The following is a 25,513-nucleotide window of genomic DNA, read 5'->3' on the forward strand; positions in this document are numbered from 1 at the left end:
TTTTAAAGGGTACCTAAATCTATGTAAGAAGCACAAATCTACAGAAGCCCTGCTTAGGCTACTTGCACATATGCATTTAAACCATCCAGCAGGCTGTTTTTCCGGCAGATGAACATCCTGCCGGAGTCCATTTTTCCCGGCATAGCTGGATAGTGCTGAAGCACCGCCAGAGCCCAATGACTATAATGTGGGCCGGGAGGCATCCCATCTGTTTCTAGCAGTAGTGCCAGGATTCGGCTGGACAAACAACAATACTTGGACTAGCTTTTTGTCTGTTGGAATCCTGGCACTTACAGTATTCCGGAAGCTGTCCGGATCCCTACCGGGTCCCATTATAGTCATTGGGCTTCAGCGGTGAACAGCAGTATCTGGCTATGCCGGATACAGTGAACTCCACCAGGCGGTTTCTGTGACGGATATTAGCCTTAGAGCCCCCTGTCCCTTTTAACTTTCACTGGCTCAGCTTTTTGAGCATGTGGAGTACAGAATAAGATCTATAGAAAGAATATGGGAACAATACCCCATCTATACTGATGAAAGCTGAAAGGGCAAAGCACTTCTGTCACTTAGTTTTTTAACAAAATTTTAGTTACCCTGTAAAAAGAGGTTCTTCAGCAGCAGTAGTGTGTATTAAAATACAAATCAACAGAACGAGTTCTCCAAATGATCTATTGTCACTGTACAGTAAGCAAGGTTGGACTGGCCCACTAAATTACAGGAGGATTCTCCAGTGGGCCCAGTCTCTAAAGCCATAGTAGGCCCCAAAGGACGAGGAGAAAATTAAATCATTTGGAGCTGCCTTTTGAGATAACATGCTATTAGGGTCCCTTTCTTTGATTCACAATATATTAGAAATTATTGATGATATACAGGTTCAGCTCTAAGAATAATTTCCTCTGATGGGCCCAAAGAACCCCATTCCAACATTGACAGTAAGTACGGTTTCTTCCCTAAAGACCTTTGGATAAAAGGCAAGGCAACCAAAAGGTTGTAAAGAATTAGATAAAAGTGTATAGTCTAAACCATGCACCACATTTATTATCCAGCCTTAGTCACCGTGATAAGTTTGGTACATCTTTAGACTGTTTTGTTTATTTTTATACTGTCTAAAGAACGTACAGTAAGTTCACAAAGTGCACAGTTCATAGCTATCAATCCCAATGTTGGGTACTACAGCAGTCCATCACAATAGATGCTGGTACCACTATAAGACACAACAACAAATAAAGGAGGAAGTGTATAAAATACTTAAAGGGATTCTGTCACCACATTTTACCCCCTACAGTAAAACATAGCTACTTGTAGGTCTCCCTGAGCTGTATTAAATGATGCCTTTATTAACTAATAGTCTTGATTTATTTCTTTATAAAATCAATTTTAGTGATATGCTAATGACTTACATAAGGTGCCCAAGGCTATTAGTTAATAAGGGCATCATTTAATACAGCTCAGGGAGACCTACAAGTAGCTATGTTTTACCATAGGGGGTAAGAGGTGGTGACAGAATTCCTTTAAAGGCTATGTATACCTTTAGGGGCAATTTTTTATGATTGCATTTTACTCATTTTGGGCTAAAAATCATTTTTCCAATTGGTCTTTATTAAAAATATTCAGCCGTTCTGTCACAAAGGGTTAACTGTTTGTCTAGCTCTATAGTGTCACGGCTGGCGGTGGGGGAAACCCCCAGCCGTGCGGTACCCGTAGATGTTGGGTCGCTGCAAGGCCAGGACCACAGGATCAGGGAGCAGGTCACCTCCTAAAGTCTCCCTGATCTGACCCTAACTCCTAACCTGCATGGGCCGACCTTTAGGGTAGGAGGACCCATGCGCTGGAACCTCGGGTCCCTACTATCCCTCCGCAGGTCCCTAGGCTAGGAGCTGGATAGACTACCTGTTCCTCCAGAACACGGAGGAACAGGAGCCTAGAAAGGCCAAGCTGGTAAATAAGGGGAAACCAATACACCTTATGGCAGTGGCAGGTATGTGGAACTACTACCTCACCTACCTGCCATAAACACACAGCCCGGAACCCATGCAAAAGTGCTGTCTGTCTAACAACCACAGAAAAGACAACAGCACACAACATACATCACACGGGGAACCAGGGAACCATAAGGTGCAACAAACCAGCAACCACATACACATAAACATAACATCAGACAAGGTAACAAAGGTTTTACTAACAAGGTTTTATGACCAGAAGGTTGGTCCTCACCAGGCAGATGGAGGAGACAGGAGGCTGCTCCAGCCAGCATGGCTGAGAGCAACCTACTGAAGCCTGCAGGAGTCTCAGGCTATATAGGCCGAAAGGCCACACCCACCAGTCAACCACACCCAGTGACAACACACACTGGGAAGGGAGTTAACCCTTCCTACACCACAGAAGGGAAAACACCAACTGAAAGGGGAATAGCACACACACTCACTCACTCACCTGTCACCGCTGGCAACGGCATGCGTGGCCACCGTGTCCTGCAGAACAACCAGCAGGCAGAGACCCTGCCACCACATGCACAACACCAGACGTTGCCGCGGACAAACGCAGGTGAAGGGAGGTGTCCAAGTGCATACAACCTCGTGCACAACAAACAGACAAGGAAGTGCACACAAACACAGACGAAGGACGTGCACACCAAAACACGATGCCAAGGGCAACCGCACGCATGCCTGTTATTCGCGGCAACCGCACCTGAGGCAAACCACTAAGTGCCCCCAGCTGCGGTTGCGACAACACCAGACCGCGGATAACTGCATGCGGCTCCCAAGGAGTCACGACCATGACCAGGGGTCGTGACACTCCCTCCCCTCAAAGCCCCCCCCAACCGAAAAGGGAAGCTGGTGGGACCAAACAACAGGGAGGGGGGGAGGGGCAATGCCTGATAACCACCAGTGTCTCCCTCCAGAGCTGCCGCCAACGGACCTGGACCGTACACAACAGTCCCAGGTCGCCAGCCAACAGAGCAGACTGGAAGAGAGAACACTGGAGGCACTGCCAGATAGATGCCCGTATCTCCCCCCGGAACTGCCGCCAACAGACCTGGACCGTACACAACAGTCCCCAGGTCGCCAGCCAACAAAGCAGTCCGGAGGAGGAACACAGGACACCAGACCGATGCCCGTATCTCCCCCCAGAACTGCCGCCAACAGACCAGACCGTACACAACAGTCCCCAGGTCGCCAGCCAACAAAGCAGTCTGGAGGAGGAAAACAGGACACCGCGTCCAACTCAGGAGGACGTTCCTACTCCAGGTCGCTGCCAGCAGACACTCCCCAACCAGCACACCTGCCGGAACACCGAAGGAATGCTGCCAGCAGCCGACCAGAGATAGGAACCCTGAGAGGGACGAGGGGTCACCAACACGGACACGGTTAGCAAGGTGGCGGGGAAAAGCCACCAACCGCGCCATTAACGGTGAACCCCGTAACGCTCTCCCTCCGGAGAACGCGCATGCACCCCAACGGTCAATGGATGCATGCTTCACCCTCTTTCGAGGGAAGACCAGGTGAGGTGCCAGTTCTGGTCATACTGTCACGGCTGGCGGTGGGGGAAACCCCCAGCCGTGCGGTACCCGTAGATGTTGGGTCGCTGCAAGGCCAGGACCACAGACACACAAACCTGGAACCCATGAACAAGTGCTGATGTCCACAGCAACATAAAGGACACAGCACACACCAGACATACAAGGGAAACCAATACACCTTATGGCAGTGGCAGGTATGTGGAACTACTACCTCACCTACCTGCCATAAACACACAGCCCGGAACCCATGCAAAAGTGCTGTCTGTCTAACAACCACAGAAAAGACAACAGCACACAACATACATCACACGGGGAACCAGGGAACCATAAGGTGCAACAAACCAGCAACCACATACACATAAACATAACATCAGACAAGGTAACAAAGGTTTTACTAACAAGGTTTTATGACCAGAAGGTTGGTCCTCACCAGGCAGATGGAGGAGACAGGAGGCTGCTCCAGCCAGCATGGCTGAGAGCAACCTACTGAAGCCTGCAGGAGTCTCAGGCTATATAGGCCGAAAGGCCACACCCACCAGTCAACCACACCCAGTGACAACACACACTGGGAAGGGAGTTAACCCTTCCTACACCACAGAAGGGAAAACACCAACTGAAAGGGGAATAGCACACACACTCACTCACTCACCTGTCACCGCTGGCAACGGCATGCGTGGCCACCGTGTCCTGCAGAACAACCAGCAGGCAGAGACCCTGCCACCACATGCACAACACCAGACGTTGCCGCGGACAAACGCAGGTGAAGGGAGGTGTCCAAGTGCATACAACCTCGTGCACAACAAACAGACAAGGAAGTGCACACAAACACAGACGAAGGACGTGCACACCAAAACACGATGCCAAGGGCAACCGCACGCATGCCTGTTATTCGCGGCAACCGCACCTGAGGCAAACCACTAAGTGCCCCCAGCTGCGGTTGCGACAACACCAGACCGCGGATAACTGCATGCGGCTCCCAAGGAGTCACGACCATGACCAGGGGTCGTGACATATAGATAGTACATTCATTTTGTCGTAAAAACTTATTTCAGCCACATTCTTAGCCGTAAGATAAAAATTTAGCTATAATGATGATGTAGAGTCTTGTGTACACGCAGTCTTACCCTTAGGGCCTCGATGAGTGTTTGGGAGGTCAGAGATGAAAGATAAGGAGCCGTCACCTTAGCTTCCTGACAGGAGTAAATAATACACAGCCTGCTATTAGAGAATCTCAAGGCTGTACAGAGAAAGAGACTCCACATTTTAAATAAAGACCAATTAAAAAAAAAAAAATTATTTCAAAATTAGTACAATGCAATAATGAAAATAATTTTCCACAAAATTGTTCATAACCTTTAACCATAGATGAGAGCAACCAGATGAAAGGCAAGTAAAGATCCATGGAATTATGTACGTTGCATGAATCAAATGATTCATTCATGCACTCATGGAAAAAAATACAGCAATTTGAAAGTTACAGCTTATGGCACTGCTTCCTTGATACATAATTCTAATATCAATGGTAGTGGTCTCAAACAGCAGCTTTAAAAGCCACGGACACCTTTTGGAGGTATTTTGTAGTATTTCATTCTACTGATTTTGGGCTAAAATCATTTCATCTGTTGGTCTTTATAAAAATGTGAATAGCTTTTCTTCTGCAGCTTTCAGTTTCACTGTATTTTGAGACTAGTAGGCTCTCTGCTTCAAACTTAATTTGTAAGTGAACTGTTCTGTCCAGGCTCGGACTGGCCCATCGGGGAGGCAGGGGATTCCTCGGTGGGCCCCCAGTCTCCTGCACCCAAGATAAGATGGAGGAGTCATTATTTCTCCTTTCTCAGGAGAGATAATTATTGTAACCACTAGGTGGCAGTATCGCACAGTGATGCAGCCCGCTACTGGTGTAAATTGTACAGGAGGCCCCGCAGTATCTTCTAGACTTCTCAGGCTGCTGGCTGTGAAGGAGGAGATAAGGTGTCTGCCTCCTCCTGCCCTCCCTGCTGTCAGGAAACTGTGGCTGCTGGAGAGAAGGACTCCTCTGTGGTGCTGGGGCTCATTTCTCAGGTGTGTGACAGTAGTGAGCTGTAGAAGACTGTAAGAGGTAAATAGGGGATGTGTTTATAGCAGACACCGATCTATGAATGTGTGCTGCTCTCTGCAGAGTTCATAGTGGCATTGGGGGGACTCTGCAATAGGTCCCCCCCAACGCCTCTGCTTTAGGTCCCCATAAGTGTGCCAGCTCCAGATGCCCCCCAATGCCCCCACTCTAAACGCACCCCTAATGTTCAATCTTCTCCAGTTGCCCCATAATACCCCTGTAGCTGCTTCAGGATCCCCACTATTACCCTGCCTCAGGTGACCCTAATGCCTCTGCTTTAGATGCCCCGACTCTAAATGCACCGCTAATATTGCATCTTCTCCAATTACCCCTGCTCCAGGATCCCCACTATTACCCTGCCTCAGGTAACCCTAATGCTTGGATTCTCAATCTGTGGCCCTCCAGCTGTTGTAAAACTACAACTCCCACCATGTACTGCTGCAAGCTGATAGCTGTAGACTGTCTGGGAATGCTGGGAGTTGCAGTTTAGCAACAGCTGGAGGGCCGCAGGTTGAGCATGCCTGCCCTAATGCCTCTGCCTCAGTTATGGACCTCCGTTTGTGTCCTTTGCTCACGTTGTTCCTCTAGCACCTTTGCTTGGGCTTTGTTAAAGGTTGTGACCTGGAAAGGGGGTTGGACTTACGCCCGAAAAATTCTGTACAGTGTGTCACATTCTCCAGTATTGACAAGAAGGGTTTACATGGCGGCAGTGATGATATTCCGTATTTGCAGGAATCACCATGTTGAGAGATACTGGTGGTGGAGGATTTAAAGGGGTTGTGCAGGTTTTCAAGTTATTTTCTCCACACTATAGGGCATAACTATATTAATAGTGGGGTCCGATTTTGCAACCCCCCCACTGATCCTAGGAACGGGTCCTGTTCCCCCTTTTTATGGTGTGACAGGCTACACATATGCCCTGCTGCTCCATTAATTCTCTTTGGGACCACTGGAATTAGCCAGCGCTGTATTCCATCTCCAGTGACCCCATAGAGAATGGATGGAGAGGCAGGGCATATGCTCGACGTGCCACTCAGTCAAAAAGTGGGATCACTTAGTTATCCCCGATTCTGTGGATAGAGGATAACTAGAAAAGTGGACACAGACCCTTTAACAGGCAAGCATTTCTATTTTAGTTTGATACATATTTTGGGCCAGATTTTTTTATTTTTATTTATTTATTTTTACACCCAAAGAAAACCTTTAGGCCTCTTTCACACGGGCATCGGGTACAAGGGCCGGACAAGATGCGGGTGCGTTGCGGGAAAATGCGCATTTTGCACGGGCGTGAAAGAAAATCAGAAAGTTTGGTACCCAGACCCGAACTTCTTCACAGAAGTTCAGGGATCGGTGTTATGTAGATTTTATTATTTTCCCTTATAACATGGTTATAAGGAAAATAATAGCATTCTTATTATTTTCCCTTATAACATGGTTATAAGGGAAAAATAATAGCATTCTTAATACAGAATGCTTAGTAAAATGTCCATTGAGGGGTTAAAAATAGTTAACAAATTTAACTCACCCCATCCACTTGATCGCGTAGCAGATCTCCTCTTCTTTCTACTTTCTTCAGGACCTGGCTAAAGGACCTTAATGACGTCACTGCACTCATCACATGGTCCATCACATGGTCCGTCACCATGGTGATGGGCCATGTAATGAGCGCAGTGACGTAATCAAAGGTCCTTTAGCCAGGTCCTGAAGAAATTAGAAAGAAGAGGAGATCCGCTACGCGATCAAGTGGATGGGGTGAGTTAAATTTGTTTACTATTTTTAACCCCTCAATGGACATTTTACTAAGCATTCTGTATTAAGAATGCTATTATTTTCAGATTGTCATCATCCAGATTGTCTCCTAGAAACCATGCGTGAAAATAGCACCAGATCCGCACTGGCTTGCTGATGCTTGCGATTTTCACGCAGCCCCATTGACTTCTATAGGGCCTCCATTGCATGAAAAACGCACAATATAGAGCTTGCTGTGATTTTCACGCAACGCACAAGTGATGCGTGAAAATCACCGCTCATGTACACAGTTAATTGAATGTCTCAGGACCCCTTTTTTCATGATCAGTGGGTGTTCCAGCAATCAGACCCCCAGCAATCTGATATTCATCACCTATCCTGTAGATAGGCGATAGGTCATTATGGTAGGACAATCCTTTTAAATATACTGTAGATTATGTGCAATCTGAGGAGGTTAAGATTTAATAAATTTCATGCTGGACGTTTATGCTTAAAGGATAACTGTCACACTTAGACCCTCATTTCAATTTTCATATATGTAGTTACTAATGACATGATATTCCAGAATCGGTTACTATTAGACTGACTTACCCCATATTTAATAAGATTCAGCCTTTAGCAACCAGTCTGCATAAAACTGCAATCTCACTATTCAGTTAAGATGGCCGCCACTGCTCTCACCCTGAGGCTAATCCCGCCTGCCCTCACTAGCCAGTAACAATAGCCCCCCAAAAGTGTCAGTAACCAGAGCTCTCCCCCTAAAGGGTTAATCTCCTGCAGCACAAAGGGGTCCTCTTACCACATGTTGCTTTCATTTATACACTGAGCAGACGGCAGATCTTCCCTGCTCTGCGCTGCTCCAACTCTGCATTGTCCCAGTCTGCTGAGTGAGGGAGCGTCTGCCAAGAGCAGGGACAGGGAGAAGTGCACACAGCCCAGGCACTGTTATCAGCTGCTGGGGAGGACCTGGCTTTAATCATTTTCTTACAGTCCCTGGCTGTCAGTAATCTGACCTTGCACGCTGCTTGCTTCTGCGTCCTCCGTCCTTCAACACAGAGGACGGACCTGCATAGCAACCTGATTTTAAGCACAGGTAAAAGTAGGCAGTACAGGGAACAAAACTGTGGAATGAAGGGGTAATTGAATACACAGTGAAAAGTTGAAATAGGGCCACCAAGGAGATATTAATCACCACAATCCAATACTCCAAAAAAAAAAAATATAACGATGACAGTTATACTTTAAAGGGGTTGTCTCACTTCAGTAAATGGCATTCATCATGTAGAGAAAGTTAAGACAAGGCACTCACTACTATATTGTTATTATCCATATTGCCTCCTTGCCTCCTTTCCATCACATTATACACAGCGTTTATCCGTGGTTACATCCACCCTGTAATCCAGCAGCGGTGGCCGTGCTTACACACTATAGCAGGGATGCTCAACCTGCGGCCCTCCAGCTGTTGCAAAACTACAACTCCCGGCATGCCCTAATAGCTGTAGGCTGCACAAGCATTCTGGGAATTGTAGTTTTGCAACAGCTGGGGGCTGCAGATTGAGCATCCCTGCACTATAGGGAAAGGCTGGAAGTGTGCATAGGCCAACACCTTTACCTATAGTGTGCAAGCACGGCCACCACTGCTGGATTGCAGAGTGGTCAAAACCATGGATACGAGCAATGTATTATGTGATGGAAAAGAGACAATATAGAGAATCTGAATACATTAATAAGTGCCTTGTATTAACTTTCTCTACATAGTAAATACCATTTGTTAAAGTGAGGCAGCCCCTTTAAGTGTGCTACACTTAATAGGGTTAGGCAAAAAATGTCTTGGTGCGTGCATTGCATGTTTGCTATGTGTGATAGGAACTGCATGTGTCTTGTTTCTGACTGACTTAAGAGCAGGATATCCATATATGTGTAAGGCTACTTTCACACTTGCGATAGCGGGGTCCGGCAGGCTATTCCAGTGGAGGAACAGGCTGCCAGAATTATGCTTATGCTAGTCCACCGTGCCGCCGGAGGTCTGCTCCGGCCCCATTCACTATAATTAGACAACAACTGCTACTGACTAGTGGTTTCCCCTCCAGGAAGCCCTGGAACCCACTTATGCAGGCAGGTGGTCAACGTGGTTTCCCCTCTGAGGAACCCAGAAGCCCCCTCACTGGAGGAACAACACACAGGGAAACGCCTTGCATACATGCTGGACGAACAACACCAAAAGACCAGACATGAAACTACAACAAGACGTACACCACACCCTGAACATAAACCCACACCAAACATCAACACAGGTAAGGTAGGGAACATGGAGGATACATAAGGGATGACAATCTACATCCAACAAGGGGGCCCTCAAACTGGCCCCTAAACTCAGGCTCCAAGCCCAAGTACTATAAAAGCCCACACCCAGCTCCACCTTGCTCACACTTTAACCCCATACCCACCAGAATGGGAAGGGACAGCAACCTTAAAGGGGAATGTTTATTAGCATGCTAATAACTACACGTTGCAACCATCAACAAGCATGCACGGCTAAAGTGTCAAGGTCCACTACCACCAGACCATGACACAGCCGTCACAATAGTATTCCTAGAGAGGATACAGAAGTATATGATTATACAGTACAGTAGAGATAGTCCATCCCTCCAGCCTGGAGAAACAAGGGAGAATGATTGATAGAAAACTGCCCCTTATGCAACTTCTGGGAACTAATCTGAATTACTGTAAAAGCTGCTTTGTTGTAAATGACTTTTGCATACATTGATGACCTTTGGATCAGCTTCAGTAAAGTACTAGGATTTTGATAAGAAACTTTGTCTCATTACTCCACATCATCTCCTAATTGCACCTCACATTGCTGGCATCGCGAGAACAGGGGCCCAGCCACCAATGCACCCTAAGCATACCCATTACCATCAAGGGCACCTCAACTTCCATCTGGCTGGTGTTCCCTGCAATAGAGAGTGCCCCGGAGGATTTAGTCTTCCTCATCACTGCACGCCGACCCAGGGAGCTGTAAAACCATGAGTACGACTACCACCCCCATCAGCCCCCATCAGCCCAACCAGCTAATTGCGGAAGGGACACAGGGTGGCATTTGTGTTTTGCGGATCCACAAAACACGGCATGGTTGTGTGAATGAGGAAAACCACAGAAATAAGCTAATAATGCACTTAGTAAAGTAGATGCAAGCACTATATTTGGACAAAGTCCTCACTCTGATATGATAATATCTGAGACACTTAGTCAAAATATTTTGATCAAAACACATCTAAGCCCGCCTACTGAATGCCAAGGTGGTCTCAGGTCAGGTGGGTCCTACGCTAAACCTACCTAAGCCGTTGGGCTTCTATGTTCAGGAGCGCAGACGCCGCACATATGGTGTGCTGCTCCTAGTCACCTCCATGTGCATCAAACAACCAATGGGAGGAGGAGCAAGCACAGCCATATGTACCACCTAATCAAGGCGCTCTATTGGATAGGAAGGGCAAAAGTGCAGAGGAATGCTACTCCCAAGATAAAATAGGTGCGCATTCACACTTGAAGGTGCCACTCCCTCAAGCAAATGCTACATAGACAAAAAAATTCCACAGAAAAAACTAAGATAAAAACATCCTGCACAATATTATATACAAATGTGCGGATGTCCCTGGCCATATTATTGAAGAAAACCACAGAAATAAGATAATGATGCACTTAGTAAAGTAGATGCAAGCACTATATATGGACAAAGTCCTCGGCTTAGGTAGGTTTAGCGTAGGACCCGCCTGACCTGAGACCACCTTGGCGTTTGGTAGGCGGGCTTAGATGTGTTTTGATCAAAATATATTGACTAAGTGTCTCAGATATTATCATATCAGAATGAGGACTTTGTCCATATATAATGCTTGTATCTACTTTACTAAGTGCATAATTATCTTATTTCTGTGGTTTTCTTCAATAATATGGCCAGGGACATCCGCATATTTGTATATCATATCGTGCAGGATGTTTTTATCTTAGTTTTTTCTGTGGAATTTTTTTGTCTATGTAGTATTTGCTTGAGGGAGTGGCACCTTCAAGTGTGAATGTGCACCTATTTTATCTTGAGAGTAGCATTCCTCTGCACTTTTGCCCTTCCTATCCAATAGAGCGCCTTGATTAGGTGGTACATATGGGTGCGCTCGCTCCTCCTCCCATTGGTTGCTTGATGCACATGGAGGTGACTAGGAGCAGCACACCATATGTGCGGCGTCTGCGCTCCTGGTCGTGTGAATGAGCCCTTATGAACTGTTAGGATTCAGAAATAAGAGCTACAGATCAAGCCCTGAGAACAGTTCTCTGAAGGATTCTGTGTGAAGCAGAGAGCCTGATGGTCTGCAAATGCACTGAAATCTGAAAGCTGTAAAAGAAAAACTGTTCAGAATTTTTAACAAAGACCAATTTGACCAGAGGATTTTTAGCCCGAAATGAGTCGAAAGCAATTATAAAAATGTATTTCTAGGTTTCCATAGCCTTTAATACACCTGCAGATACTTAAGTGCAAAATAAGGAAGATGGACTAAATATTGTAATATAAATGTAAAATTGGGTATAGAAAGCAGTGGATTTCATGGGTATGATATAGTCTGCCTGAGCCCAAACCCATGTGGTTTCAATTACATCCTTTAAAAATGAAGATTTGCTCTAGTTTACAAATTTAAACTGCTGACCCTTTAATGAATTCAAAGAATTTAAGATTGCTATCAAGAAATACGTAGGAGGTGATCAAACCTCACTGACACAGCATAAATGTTATATAGGTTAATTGTCGAGGAATTAGTAAACCCAAGAAAACACAAGTGCTTGCATATACAGATTAGTAATATAGATTACACAATGCTGTACTATAACATTTTCTAATTTGTTTGTATTATGCTCTAGTTTCACCAGTGCCGTCTGTTCACATGCAATTGTCAATTAGTCAAACAGGCCACCCTCCTATGGGTGGTCAATGGGGCCAGGGCCGTCTTTACCAAGGGGCAAAAGGGGCAGCTGCCCCGGGCCCAGTAGCTCCTGGGGGGCCCAAGGCAGCTGCCTCTTGAGCCCTGCTACCTACTGCCCCGGGTGTCAAGCTTTGAGCTACACAGGCATCGTACTGTGTTACAGCAGCGCGATCTGACAGTGTACATCGCGCTGTTGGAGGGAATCGGGGATGCGCTTGTACTCCTTCACAGCAGCGCGATCTGACAGTGTACATCGTGCTGCTGGAGGGAATCAGGGCTGCGCTTGTATTCCTTCACAGCAGCGCGATCTGACAGTGTACATCGTGCTGCTGGAGGGAATCAGGGCTGCGCTTGTATTCCTTCACAGCAGCGCGATCTGACAGTGTACATCGTGCTGCTGGAGGGAATCAGGGCTGCGCTTGTACTCCTTCACAGCAGCGCGATCTGACAGTGTACATCTGCAGCACGCCTGACCTGCAGGGTATTGCGAAAGGAGGTCACGGTTATGGGCAATCGAGGGTTACTCACTTTTTGGAAGAGAACCTTGGGCAGGCATGCGGCAGTGAAGGAGAGGTTGACACAAATTCCTCTGGGGCACACTCTGTATGTAGGGACCAGGCCTGATGGTGGATGAGGTGCCCTGGATGTTGCAGGTGTTTTGAGTGCCTGGGGCAAGGTCCCTTTAAGGATCGTGACGCCAGTGTCTGTAATGGTGGCACACCGGTTTCCAATAGCAATAAGTGAGGTACACAGATAGTATGGTGAACCAAACGTTGCTTTACTTTCAACAGTCCAATTTTGTACATACAAGATGGTAATGCAGTCCCTTTTGTCATAGATTTCACAAGCAGGTTTATTTCTCAACAATGGCAGGTAATAATCTTGCAAGATACTTGGAGGGTAAACAATAGATGCTTCACAGCCCAGGCTGCACTATCCCCTCAGCTATTCTAGCTGGCTGGATCCCAAGGCCCGGATGCCTCAATGCTGGCTTTAATCCTTGGTACTTAATCTTCCTCCCGTAATGACCCTTGCTCTCACTTTATAGTACCTCTGCCCATCAGCTTACTTATCTGAGCTGGTTGTACTGGCACTGCTTGGCTGGAGGGTAACTGCAGGTTGCTCCCAGGAGGTCCATCCCTACTACTGGGGTTACTTCTTCTGTGCTAGCTGGATTCAGGGTCTCCAGGCAGGCTGTACTTCTCCACTAGCCTCCTGGTGGCAACTAGAAGCCTGGACTATCTAGCTGCATGTCTGGAGGAGGCCCTCAGCATATCTCTGGCTGGTGCCTTCTCACTTCTGTCTCCACAGACTCCTGACTATGACCTAACCCCTCCCTGTCTGGGCCTGGACATTTATACTAGGGGCTCCCTATCTCCCTCTAGTGTCTAGAATGCCTAACTACACCCAAATAGGCCTGCTATGCATGTAACAGGGGAAACAACACATGTAAAAGCACATAGACAATGTAGTAGAATGCATGAATAAACATAATACCACTATCCCTTAGGAGTAGGAGTAACACGTGACCCAATTGACCCTTGTGTAGTGCCCACCCCTACCTAGTGGGACACTACACATCTCACTGCTGGAGAGAATCGGGGCTGCGCTTGTATTCCATCACAGCAGCGCGATCTGACAGTGTACATTAGGTAGACCAACAAGTATGCATTAAGAATATTGTACTCCAGCCAATTCTGCTCAGCATTTCTGGGAAACATGTACTGTATGTATGGAAATTTTAGGGGTTTTTTGGGGGGGGGGGGAGCTAATATGTAATATTTCTTGAGACACCCAGTACCCTCATCTTTTTGGAAGGAGAAGTGTAATAAAGGGACACCCAGTTTTCTCATCTTTTTAGAAGAACTGTATTACACATTTCATGTGGAGTATTAAATTTGGGCTTCTCTTTGGTCTTCTAAGATTCATGCTTTTTTTTTAAACTTTCGGAAAAAAACATGACTTCTAGGAGACCAGACACTGCTTTATGCCAATTTTCAAAGCAATTGAAGCATATTTGATTTGAGTAGAGTTGAATTCTTTGAAATATTCTCAGAATTGGACATGAAATGAATTTCAAGAAATTCAAGAATTTCATTTCCATTGAGATTCATTGTGGTGCTTGACCAGCTCCTTACACTCAAGCGTTGTTTTAGGTAGCTTTCACTTACACAATGGTGTCCCTGCCTAGTAATGGAGTAAAGAGATACAAAATGAAATATTTCCTGTTAGGATGCTGAAATAGCAACATCCCATTTCCAGTCACACTTTAGGCTGTCGCCGTCCTTCCCCAGACTTCCACACAAAAACACTAAACCAAAGCAGGACTCAATATACCAATATTAAATCAGGGCATCAAGGCAATAACTATAATGTACCTGCAATGTTGTTCACTCAAAAACAACGACACATGCCCAAAATAGTCCAAAAATATAAATCAATTTTATTGCATAAAAAATCCATATACAAAGCATATCACAATATAAAAATAAGAATGAAGAGGAAACAACAGACGTATAAGGGTGCCAGAATAACCTAACCTCTGCTGCTGCTACCCTCAAACAGATGTTTGACCTGTGCTTTTTTTTCTACCCCCAATCGTGTTTTGCAGTATGTACTGCCTACATGTGTTAGGCTTTTTGTGATATATTGCATCATATTATTTGTGGCCTCCTTGAGCCCTTGCTGTACCATTGCTTCTGGTTAGTAGTATCTATTAGTGTTATTATACACTTCCTAGGTATATAATCTGTATGGGAATATACCTATATTGTGGGATATACCCAGGGGGCATATAGGGCTGGTCACTATCTGCTATTTATGTTCTATAAGTGCACATAAGTGCTACGCGGGACATGTGTTTGAGGGTAGCAGCAGCAGAGGTTAGGTTATTCTGGCGCCCTCATACGTCTGTTGTTTACTCTTCATTCTTATTTTTATATTGTGATATGCTTTGTATATGGATTTTTTATGCAATAAAATTGATTTATATTTTTTGACTATTTTGGGCATGTGTCGTTGTTTTTGAGTGAACAACATTGTAGGTACAAAAAAACTAAAGCTTGCACATAGCAACACAATGAAACGGAAGAGAAATAAGTTTTCATATGGGTAGTTGCGCAGAAAAACAAAAAGTTTATGGTTCTTGGCAGACGGAGGAAAAATCTGAAACGTCACCGCCAAAATTAGTTTTGTCTTGAAAGGGATAAAGTGGCATTCACCTCAGATTTACAGTGTTTCAAAATACCTGCACCTCCGGGGGTTTGCTATATCACACAGGTCCTTTTCTGGACCTGTCGCCTCTCCTGACATGTCTGCTTAATTAACTACTTGCATCCCCCAAGTAATAACAATTCTGGAGCATCTATTATTATGACTCCATGTTGTGCCATTCCTGTATTATTCCTGCTAGAAGTTTACAAATAAATTGCCAGCTGTCTGTCGTAAAGGTACAGATGGGTGTTACCAGTAGTGGGTGTGTCTGGCTTTGCCTAATGAATGCTGCTAGTTACAGACTGTGCAGGGACTCACACCCAACTGGTAAAACCCATCTGTACCTTTACTGCAAGCTGCTTGCAAGTCATTCATAAACTTCTAGTATAAATAACAAAGGAATGGCACAACATAACGTCATAAGAGATGCTCCAGAATAGTTATTACATAGGAAATGCAAATAGTTATTAAAACAGACATGTCATGAGAGGGGACAGGTCCTCTTTAAAGAGGACCTGTCGCCTCTCCTAACATCTATTTAAGTGAATATGTGTATCCCATGATATTATTATGAAGTGTTACTATTCCCCTGGTCAAAGGTGCGTGTCCCTACAGAATCCACATTGACTTGACAGTGTCAGAGCTATTTCTTGGAGAAACAGTAGAAGAAGCTCCAGAATTACATGAAGAAAATAAGTACTTACTAGTGTTGATCAAGCACCTGGGGAGGATGTCTGGAAGCATCTTAGACTCCCAGGTCACTGGGAACGATGTTGTCTGAATAGTACGCCAGACTGACAATAATACACACAAAACCGAAGAAAAAAAACAATTTTACAGTAAAAATTGATAGAAAACATTCTTTCCTGTATATTTACTTGTAAATAAAGTGCAAGTGCTGCCAAAAATTACAAGGAAGAGGCACTCCGATACAACCTGTATATCACATAAAGGAGGGCCTTATTCACATTGTGGTACAATTGTTCATGTAATGGGACTCCTACACTCCTACACGCACTCCTACACGCAGTGAAAGGGCTGCCAAAAATTAAAAGGAACCGGTACTCCAATACACCCTTTATTACACATAAAGGAGGGCATCATACACAGCCTTGAAAAATTATGATTGATGGCCTGCTGATAACCCTCAAAAACATTTAGGGCAAGGACCTGCTGATCTGACCATCTAAAACATTATGGGAGAGGACCTGCTGTCGCTTTGGTGACTCTAGATAACCTGGGGACGATCGCACGTCCCCATGATAGCGACGATGGCGAGGATGTCTGCCCTATCAACTTTCGATGTTATTTTCAGCCCAAACCATGTACACCATGGGTAACGGGAGAATCATGGTTCGATTCCGAAGAGAGAGCCTGAGAAACAGCTATGGCTACCACATCCAAGCAAGGCAGCATGTGTGAAAATTACCTATTAGGTATAATTAGGTGAGGGCCTGCAGGTGAGCTGACCCTGTAAAAGATTTTAGGTGCGGGCCTGCAGGTGAGTTGACCATATAAAAGATTTTATGTGCAGGCCTTCTGGTGAGCTGACCCTGTAAAATATTGTAAGTAAAGGCCTGCTGGTGAGCTGACCCTGTAAAAGATTTCAGGTGTGGGCCTGCTGGTGAGCTGACCCTCTAAAACATTATATGCGAGGGCCTTCAGGTGAGCTGACCCTGTAAAACATTATATGCGAGGGCATGCAGGTGATCTGACCCTCTAAAAAAATTTAATGCGAGGGCCTTCAGGTGATCTGACCCTGTAAAAGAATTGAGGTGCGGGCCTACAGGTGAGCTGACCCTCTAAAAAATGAAATGCAAGCGCCTTTAGGTGAGTTGACCCTGTAAAAGATTTGAGGTGAGGGCCTGCTGGTGAGCTAACCCTGTAAAAGATTTGAGGTGCAGGCCTGCTGGTGAGCTGACCTTGTAAAAGATTTTATGTGTGGGCCTGCTGGTGAGCTGACCCAGTAAAAGATTGTAGGTGAAGGCCTGCTGGTGAGCTGACCCTCCAAAAAATTATATTCGAGGGTCTGAAGGTGAGCTGACACTTTAAAAAATTGTAGGTGATGGCCTGCTGGTGAGCTGACCCTCTAAAAAATTATATGCGAGGGCCTGCAGGTGAGCTGACCCTCTAAAAAGTTATATACGAGGGCCTGTGGGTGAGCTGACCCTGTAAAACATTATATGCAAAGGGCATAAATGCCAGGGCATTAAATGTGATGAATAAGCATGTTGATATGATGGAAGAGGAGGAGGAGGATGGAAAAAGAAGATTAAACCATATACCCTTGTTTACGGTGGAAGGGGTGCATGGGAATACAGTGTATTCTGTACATTATAAACAACACATTTAAAGTGCCTTTATGTTCAGCTGCTTTCCTCTGGTGGAGTCGAGAAGTCATGGTCAATCCAGGCCTTGTTCATTTTTATAAGAGTCAACCTGTCAGCATTTTCAGTTGACAGGCGGATACACTTATCTGTTATAATGCCACCAGCAGCACTAAATACCCGCTGAGACAAAACGCTGGCGGCAGGGCAGGCCAGCACCTCCAAAGCGTAGAGCACCAGTTCGTTCCACGTGTTCAGCTTGGACACCCAGTAGTTGTAAGGCACTGAGGGATCATTGAGGACGCTGACACGGTCTGCGATGTACTCCTTCACCCATCTTCAAAAAAAATTCCCTCCTTGTGACAGTAGGCCGCCCATCAGGGTGAGGGTGCTGGCGGGGTGTCATGAAACTGTCCCGGGCTTTGGAGAGTGTTGCCCTGCCTCTGTTGCAACTGTTGTGTTTCCCTTGTCTCCCCTCCTCGGTTGGTCAAGAAACAACGGACTCTGCCGCCAGTGTTGTCAGATGGAAATTTTTTTGAGGTATTTTTTAACAAGGATCTTCTGGTATTGCACCATTTTGCTCATCCTCTCCACCATAGGAATGAGAGATGAGAAGTTCTCTTTGTAGCGGGGGGTCGAGAAGGGTAAACAACCAGTAATCCATGTTGTCTAAAATGCGTATAACGCGCGGGTAGGGGGAAAGGCAGCCTAACATGAAGTCAGCCATGTGTGCCAGAGTATCAACAGGCAAGACTTCTCTGTCATCATCAGGAGGATCACTCTCAATCTCCTTATCCTCTTACTCCTCTTCTGCCCACCCAGGCAGAACAGATGGAATTAAACTTCCATGGGTACTACCATCTGTAGTGGAGGCAACATCTCCTGCTCCTCCTCATGCCATATGGTGTGTGGGCACCTGTACTCATGCTCTAGTTCCAGTCATTGTGGCTGCGGCAGGTAAGTGTGTTGTTCTGTGTGCTTACCTGACGATTCAGTAGCTGTATACAGTCTTTAATTTTTCACTGGCATTTAGGCCGGTTGAGACTCCTGTGCTTCCATGTATTAGAAGAACAGGTCATCTCCGCCCTTTCCCTATTTTTGAGGGATTATCAGGGTGACTCAGGGTCCTAGGTTCCTGGGTATGAGCCGTCCTACCATCCAGGTCCGCTCATATGGGTAGGAGTTAGGCTACATTCACACGTCAGTATTTTCCTATATCCCGATTTTCGGTCCGTTTTTTGCGGATCCGTTGTTCCTGAAAATGTTTCCGTATGTCATCTGTTTTTTGCGGATCCGAAAAAAACGGAAACATGTATAAATTTCAATAATCAAATAAAGTTGTTTGGAATTCATTGGAAAAAAAAAAAAAAAAAAAAAAATTTGTTATGTGTTTCCAGGAACGGAATCCGCAAAAAATGGATGACATACGGAATGACATCCGAATGTCTTCCGTTTTTTGCGGATCCATTGACTTTGCATTGTACCAGGATCCGATTTTTGCGGAACATAATAGGACATGTTTTATATTTAAACGGACATGCGGAACGGAACAATGGAAACGGACAGCACACATTGTGCTGTCCGATTTTTTCCAGGACCCATTGAAAATGAATGGGTCCAGATCTGGTCCTGATCTGTTCCGCAAAAAACGGAACAGATCAGGAAAGAAAAAACGGACGTGTGAATGGACCCTAAGGGTGAGGGTTAGGGAAGCAATAGGTGGTGACCTGCTCCCTTTTCCCAGCCTCTGGCCTACTTGCTTTGCGATCTTCAGCCTTACGTTGTACAGTGGGGGGTTTCCCACACTCCCCACCATTACAGTTGCACGTATCTGTTAAAAAAACTTGTGTAGTGGAAAAGTGGAAAAAAATTAGGGCCTAATTGCCGTTCAGCGGTGCAGTTATATATTCTAAAGCCCTGTTTGCCATGTATTAGTGAATAAAAAATATATATTCACCGTTCATCGTTGCACTTATATGTTGAAAAGTCTTGTGTAGTGTAAAAGTGGAAAAAAATAAAGGAATATTTGCCATTGTTTTTTGGGGTGTTTTAATTTCCTTTTTATTTATTTATTGGATACTAACAGTATGTCAGAAGTGCCAGGCCTGCACAGGGAAGTGGCAGAGACCTACATTTTTCTGGTTCAGGAAGAGATCGCAGCAGAGTAAGGGGGCGTGCCAGCAGGGGTCACAGCGCTGGGCCCCATCTAGCGGTCGTGTCTTGATCAGCAACCCAGAGGTTCTTGAATGGTTGACTTGGTCATCCACTTCGTCCCAAGTGACATCAGACATCCCCAGCCAAGAGTCGGTGGGTTCCTGTGACACGACACTTAGTTGGCATGGCCTGGGAGCAGGCCCTGTGCCCTAACCTGTCCTGAACCTTCCTCTGTCCTTTTCCCTCACCTCCAGTAGTATTTTATGCCATAGGCTCAGCTCCACTTTTCAGCAATGAAGAGCTACTAGAGGACAGTCATCAGCTACTGCCCAGCCAAGATCTGGAGGAGACATCCGCTGTCCTCCGGTAGGGGGGAAAGTAGTGATGAGGAGAGTGACGTGGGAGCTGGTGTTGCGAGCGGTCAGGCTCCTGACCTAGAGGCAGTGGCGGAGCCAGCAAGTCGCTAGCGTGGCTGGGAGTCAGCCGGGTGGCTGCAGTGGGAGGTCGGTAGCCAGTGGCACGCACCCAGTTTCAGGCAGTCAAGGCTCCACCACCTCAGCCGAAGGGAACTGTCTGTCTTCCCATCATCTGCTGGCCCTGATACTACTGCTCCTCCTACTCCTCATCACTCATTCCATAAGCAATCGATCACCGAAGCGATTGCTAAGAGACAACAGTATGCGTGCACTCATCCAAAGGCGCAGAAGCTGAACGTGCTACTGTCCAAGTTGCTGGTGCTGCAGTCCCTCCCTTTCCAAATGGTGGACTCTGCACCTTTTAGAGAACTGATGGCTTGTGCCGAGCCGAGGTGGAGAGTCCCAAGCCGTCATTTCTTTGCCAAAAAGGCAGCACCAGCCCTGCACACACATGTAGAACAGAAGGTGGGCCAGTGGGAGGAGCTGTGTTTCTGCTTGTGTGCTGAAGCTCTGAGAGAGGACCGGGAGGCTACCAACATGAGCCTGGGGAAGCGCTTCCCTTTCCCCAGGGGGTGGCGTGTTCTCCTGGTATGGAACCTCAGGCCTCCGGCACCCCGCGTTTCTCAACACGTGCCGGCAGCCATGGTGGAGCCCAGCAAATGGCCCCTGAGCTTGGAGACTCAAGTCTCGATGTTCGACGCTGTTGGACACTGGAGACAGGATGCCTAAAGGCCGGGAGAAGATGCAGAGAACCCTGCAGCATGCGGCCGCAAGTTAGTGACAGCCCTGCAAGCACTGTGGGCATGAGAGGTGCTGCAACAAGGAGCAGCAGCGATCCCTGCAGAAAACACAGCGGAGTATCGGGTGGGGTCTGGAGAGGTCCTGGGAGGACAACCAGCCTGGGATCCTCTCTGGGCTCATCGTTAGAACAGATTGATCAACACCCGGGAAAGCTGGGTGCTGAGGAAAGGCCTGCTGCTGAACAAGCAACAGGTGAATTCATGGCAAAGTCAGTGAGTCAAGCTGCTATCCAAGTTGCAGGAGAAGCTTCAGGACAAAGGAATACTGCAGAGACAGAGATAATGGTTCCAAGGGTCGAGGTATGTGACATTACTCATAATGTTTCTGTGCCTCGTCCCAGTAGTGGTAACATTGTCTCTAGTACTAGTAGCGGTGTTTCCTCTGATATATCTCCAGGAGGGGCCAGAAGATTATTTAATTGGGGGGTAATGGGCCCCACAGAATCACCTTTTTTTTTTATTTTTTTGTCATTTTAACAGATAAACATTTAGAACAGTTCAAAGAACCAGATTAACACAAATCAGTGAAACATGTTGGCAACAGTTTGGTACATTAAACAGTTGTCATAAAAGTCTGGCAGTGTGATTCCTTCAGGGCTGCTATTTCTCCGTTGCTTCATAATAATTATCTTATACATTTTAATATCATTCACTCTCTCATACACCCCCCCCCCCGCAGCGCCGCCGGGCTCCCGCATTACTTTAGACCATCAACATTCTAGCAGTCATTCACAGTCCCCATATTTTGTCAAATCTCTCAGGATTATTTCTAGCCAAATATGTAATTTTATACATTGGTAAGGCTTCATCTTTAAGTTGCATCCAATGTTGGATTGAGGGGGCTTTCGTGGGCTTCCAATTCAATAGGATAGTCTTCCTAGCATAGAACATTAGAAGTCGATATCGTTTTTTTAGAGTATTTGGTTTGCAACAGATCATCCACAAGTCCTAACAGGCTATTTTCAGGGGAGCATACCGCCGGTAATCCCAGTTTCAAGTTCAAAAACTCATGAATTGCTGACCAGAATTCCGCAATTTTTGGACATTCCCAGATCATGTGCATTAGAGTGCCAGTCCCTCTATTACATCTAGAATATACGGAACTATTAAGTTGACGCATTTGTTCCAGCCTAACTGGAGTCAAATAGACTCTGTGCAACCACTTCCCCTGTATCAACTGATCTCTAGCACTTATGACTGTACTCCTCCAGTTATACTTGAGCTCTCTTTCATGTCTGTCTTCTAGTCTAGGTATATCCTTCTGCCACTTTGCCAATGCTTTGGTCAGCGGAAAAGCCAATTGGGACATGAGTACTGAGTAGAAGGAGGATACTGGTTTATATAGATTTGTGTCTAGCAATTTTTTCAATCTCTCCATAATTTATCTTGATCCTACCACTACCAAATTTCTCTGCACAGGCATGTCTTAATTGCAAATATCTAAACAGGCTATTCCTGGTTAGGCTGAACTCCTCCTTTTAACTCAGGAAAGGTTTTAAAAGCTCTTTTGGAGAACAATTGAGTCAGATATTTAATTCAATGTTTTGGCCAAATCAGGAAGTAAATCTAGTTCTGGTAATTTTACATTCCTCCACAATGGCAACCCAGGGGACCATCCCTCTCCACCTCCCCTATTACCCCAAACCCACACATGTTCTTTACATATTTTTATTACCGCAGTCATGTTAGAGGTGAGGTGTTAAACTGGATATTTACCCATTCTGTACAGAAAATTTGTCAGAACCTCATATGATCCAAGGAGTGCCGCTTCCAGCACCACTGCCAGAAAGCGCCATACACTCGGGGTGGCTTGGCTCTGCTGGACATGTATAGATATTACTGTGCTGTCCCGTCAACGTATGCAAGTTGGTGGGTAAGGGTAGATGCTAACAATCCCCGGCTTTGTATTCATCTAGAGTGGTGTATTTCTTAAATATGTATGAGGAAGTTAAAAAAGACTTAAAAAAGCGGAAAATGGAATATAGCAATTTGAAGACACGGGACAGTATGCAATGCAAAAAGGCAATGCTCTCCTCCAGGCTGGAGAAGCTGGAGGAAGAGATTGCAGTCTTGAAGGAGAGAAAAGCCTCTAAAGGAAAAAAATGGAGGTCCTTTTGTTGAAAAGTTTAAAAATGCGTTTTGAGAACATGTCTGGTTATAGTCTGCCAGGGATCCACGAACAAAGGATAAACTGAGACTAGACGGGTATAGTAGAAAAAATATATACAAATACTTTATTAAGCAATACATAAAAAATCATTATTTAATGGGTGATATATCACATCAGATAAGGTGGACTACACCTGAGGGGACATAGTATGATTACATACAAAGAAGGGGACAAGGAGGTCAACGCTCAGCTATACCTCAGCTAAGATTCACAAATAGCTAGAGAAAGTGCAAGTGCATATTTCAAAGCTTGTAACATATATATATATATATATATATATATATATATATAGGACCTGTTTCACATGCAAAAAAGTTCTCCACATATATCACAAATATTCACAATTTATGCTGATATATATACACCGGTATCTCCACTGCCAGTGCATCAAATTAGGACATACATGTGTATAGCGCACAGACCCAGACCCACATGGGAAAAGGGGACTAGTGCCTTCAACTCAGCAAAGAAACGCATGTGTGCATGTTATCATCTATTATAAAACGTAGAAACAGAGTCCTATAAGGATGCATGAACGTGCATGTTGCCTCAGATGGCCAGTCACGTGACCCCCCAGACCTTCCTGGGGGGTCACGTGACTGGCCATCACGTGACCTGCCGTGTCATGGGGCAGTACTATGTGCACTGCCACTCGATTGGCCACCGGACGGCCGGGCACATACCCCACCCCTTTTCCAACCAGTGATGTCATCAAGGGCAGACACAGCAGTCTGCAAATCGAACCTTGATTGAACACAGGTGAGCTAGGCGTTTTAAATACAGACACATTGCAGGTTGAGCCACATCCCCCAGAAGAAGGCATCCTAGCCGAAACGCACGTCGGGGTACGTGCCTCTCCTGAGTTTAGACTGTCTTTACTATATGGGTACGCAATGTTATAGTGTGAGGCTCCTCCTTGCTTTGTCAGCTTATGATCTGCAGCATGATTCAGCTATGTCTTTTTTTGTGCAGGAATGATTTTAGTGACTATCTCTGATATTTTGACTATCTATTTAGACATGGTCACTCAATTGTTTGATTTCTAGGGTGCATTTATTGGTATGTGCGTGTTTTTACATTGCTCCACTTGGGCACCAGTAGGTATTTTCATCTGCCCCTGAGGCAACATGCACGTTCATGCATCCTTATAGGACTCTGTTTCTACGTTTTATAATAGATGATAACATGCACACATGCGTTTCTTTGCTGAGTTGAAGGCACTAGTCCCCTTTTCCCATGTGGGTCTGGGTCTGTGCGCTATACACATGTATGTCCTAATTTGATGCACTGGCAGTGGAGATACCGGTGTATATATATCAGCATAAATTGTGAATATTTGTGATATATGTGGAGAACTTTTTTGCATGTGAAACAGGTCCTATATATATATATATATATATATATATATATATGTTACAAGCTTTGAAATATGCACTTGCACTTTCTCTAGCTATTTGTGAATCTTAGCTGAGGTATAGCTGAGCGTTGACCTCCTTGTCCCCTTCTTTGTATGTAATCATACTATGTCCCCTCAGGTGTAGTCCACCTTTTTATCTGATGTGATATATCTCCCATTAAATAATGATTTTTTATGTATTGCTTAATAAAGTATTTGTATATATTTTTTCTACTATACCCGTCTAGTCTCAGTTTATCCTTTGTTCGTGTATGCTTATGTACACTGAGTGGGTATCTCACTATATAGGGTACTTCCTACCACATAGGATCACTAAATAGTGAACGCAAATCTATGTGTTTTCTGTGACTGTTGTTTTCTATAGTCTGCCAGGGCTGCAGACCGGGAGCCAGGGGAAAGTGATGCAGACGGCAAATAAATCAGAGGTGGACTCATTGCCAGGTGGGCAGGGGGACCCCTCGGATCTAGTTATGTTGTCCTCTGGGGATGAAAGCATGCCTGGGGGCAAGCTGATGGCGGAAATTAAGCAGCTGGAATCTCCAGTGGGCATGTTGTATTTTGGAGATGTCTTAATTGCGGGTACACAATTCCTGGAAGCTGAAAACATCCCAGTTCTTGCATGGCCAGCATACTCACTGGACATGTCACCCATTGAGCATGTTTGCGGTGCTTTGGATCGGCGTAT

General features: G+C 45.5%; 1 protein-coding gene across 3 annotated transcripts in view; it reads left to right on the forward strand.

The window, feature by feature from the left end:
- Positions 1-25,513, forward strand: part of CYSLTR1 (cysteinyl leukotriene receptor 1) — a 54,544-nt gene that overhangs the window by 16,921 nt on the left and 12,110 nt on the right. The window lies entirely within an intron of this gene.

The sequence above is a fragment of the Bufo gargarizans genome, chromosome 9, assembly GCF_014858855.1.
Source record: "Bufo gargarizans isolate SCDJY-AF-19 chromosome 9, ASM1485885v1, whole genome shotgun sequence".
Taxonomy (NCBI): Eukaryota; Metazoa; Chordata; class Amphibia; order Anura; family Bufonidae; genus Bufo; species Bufo gargarizans.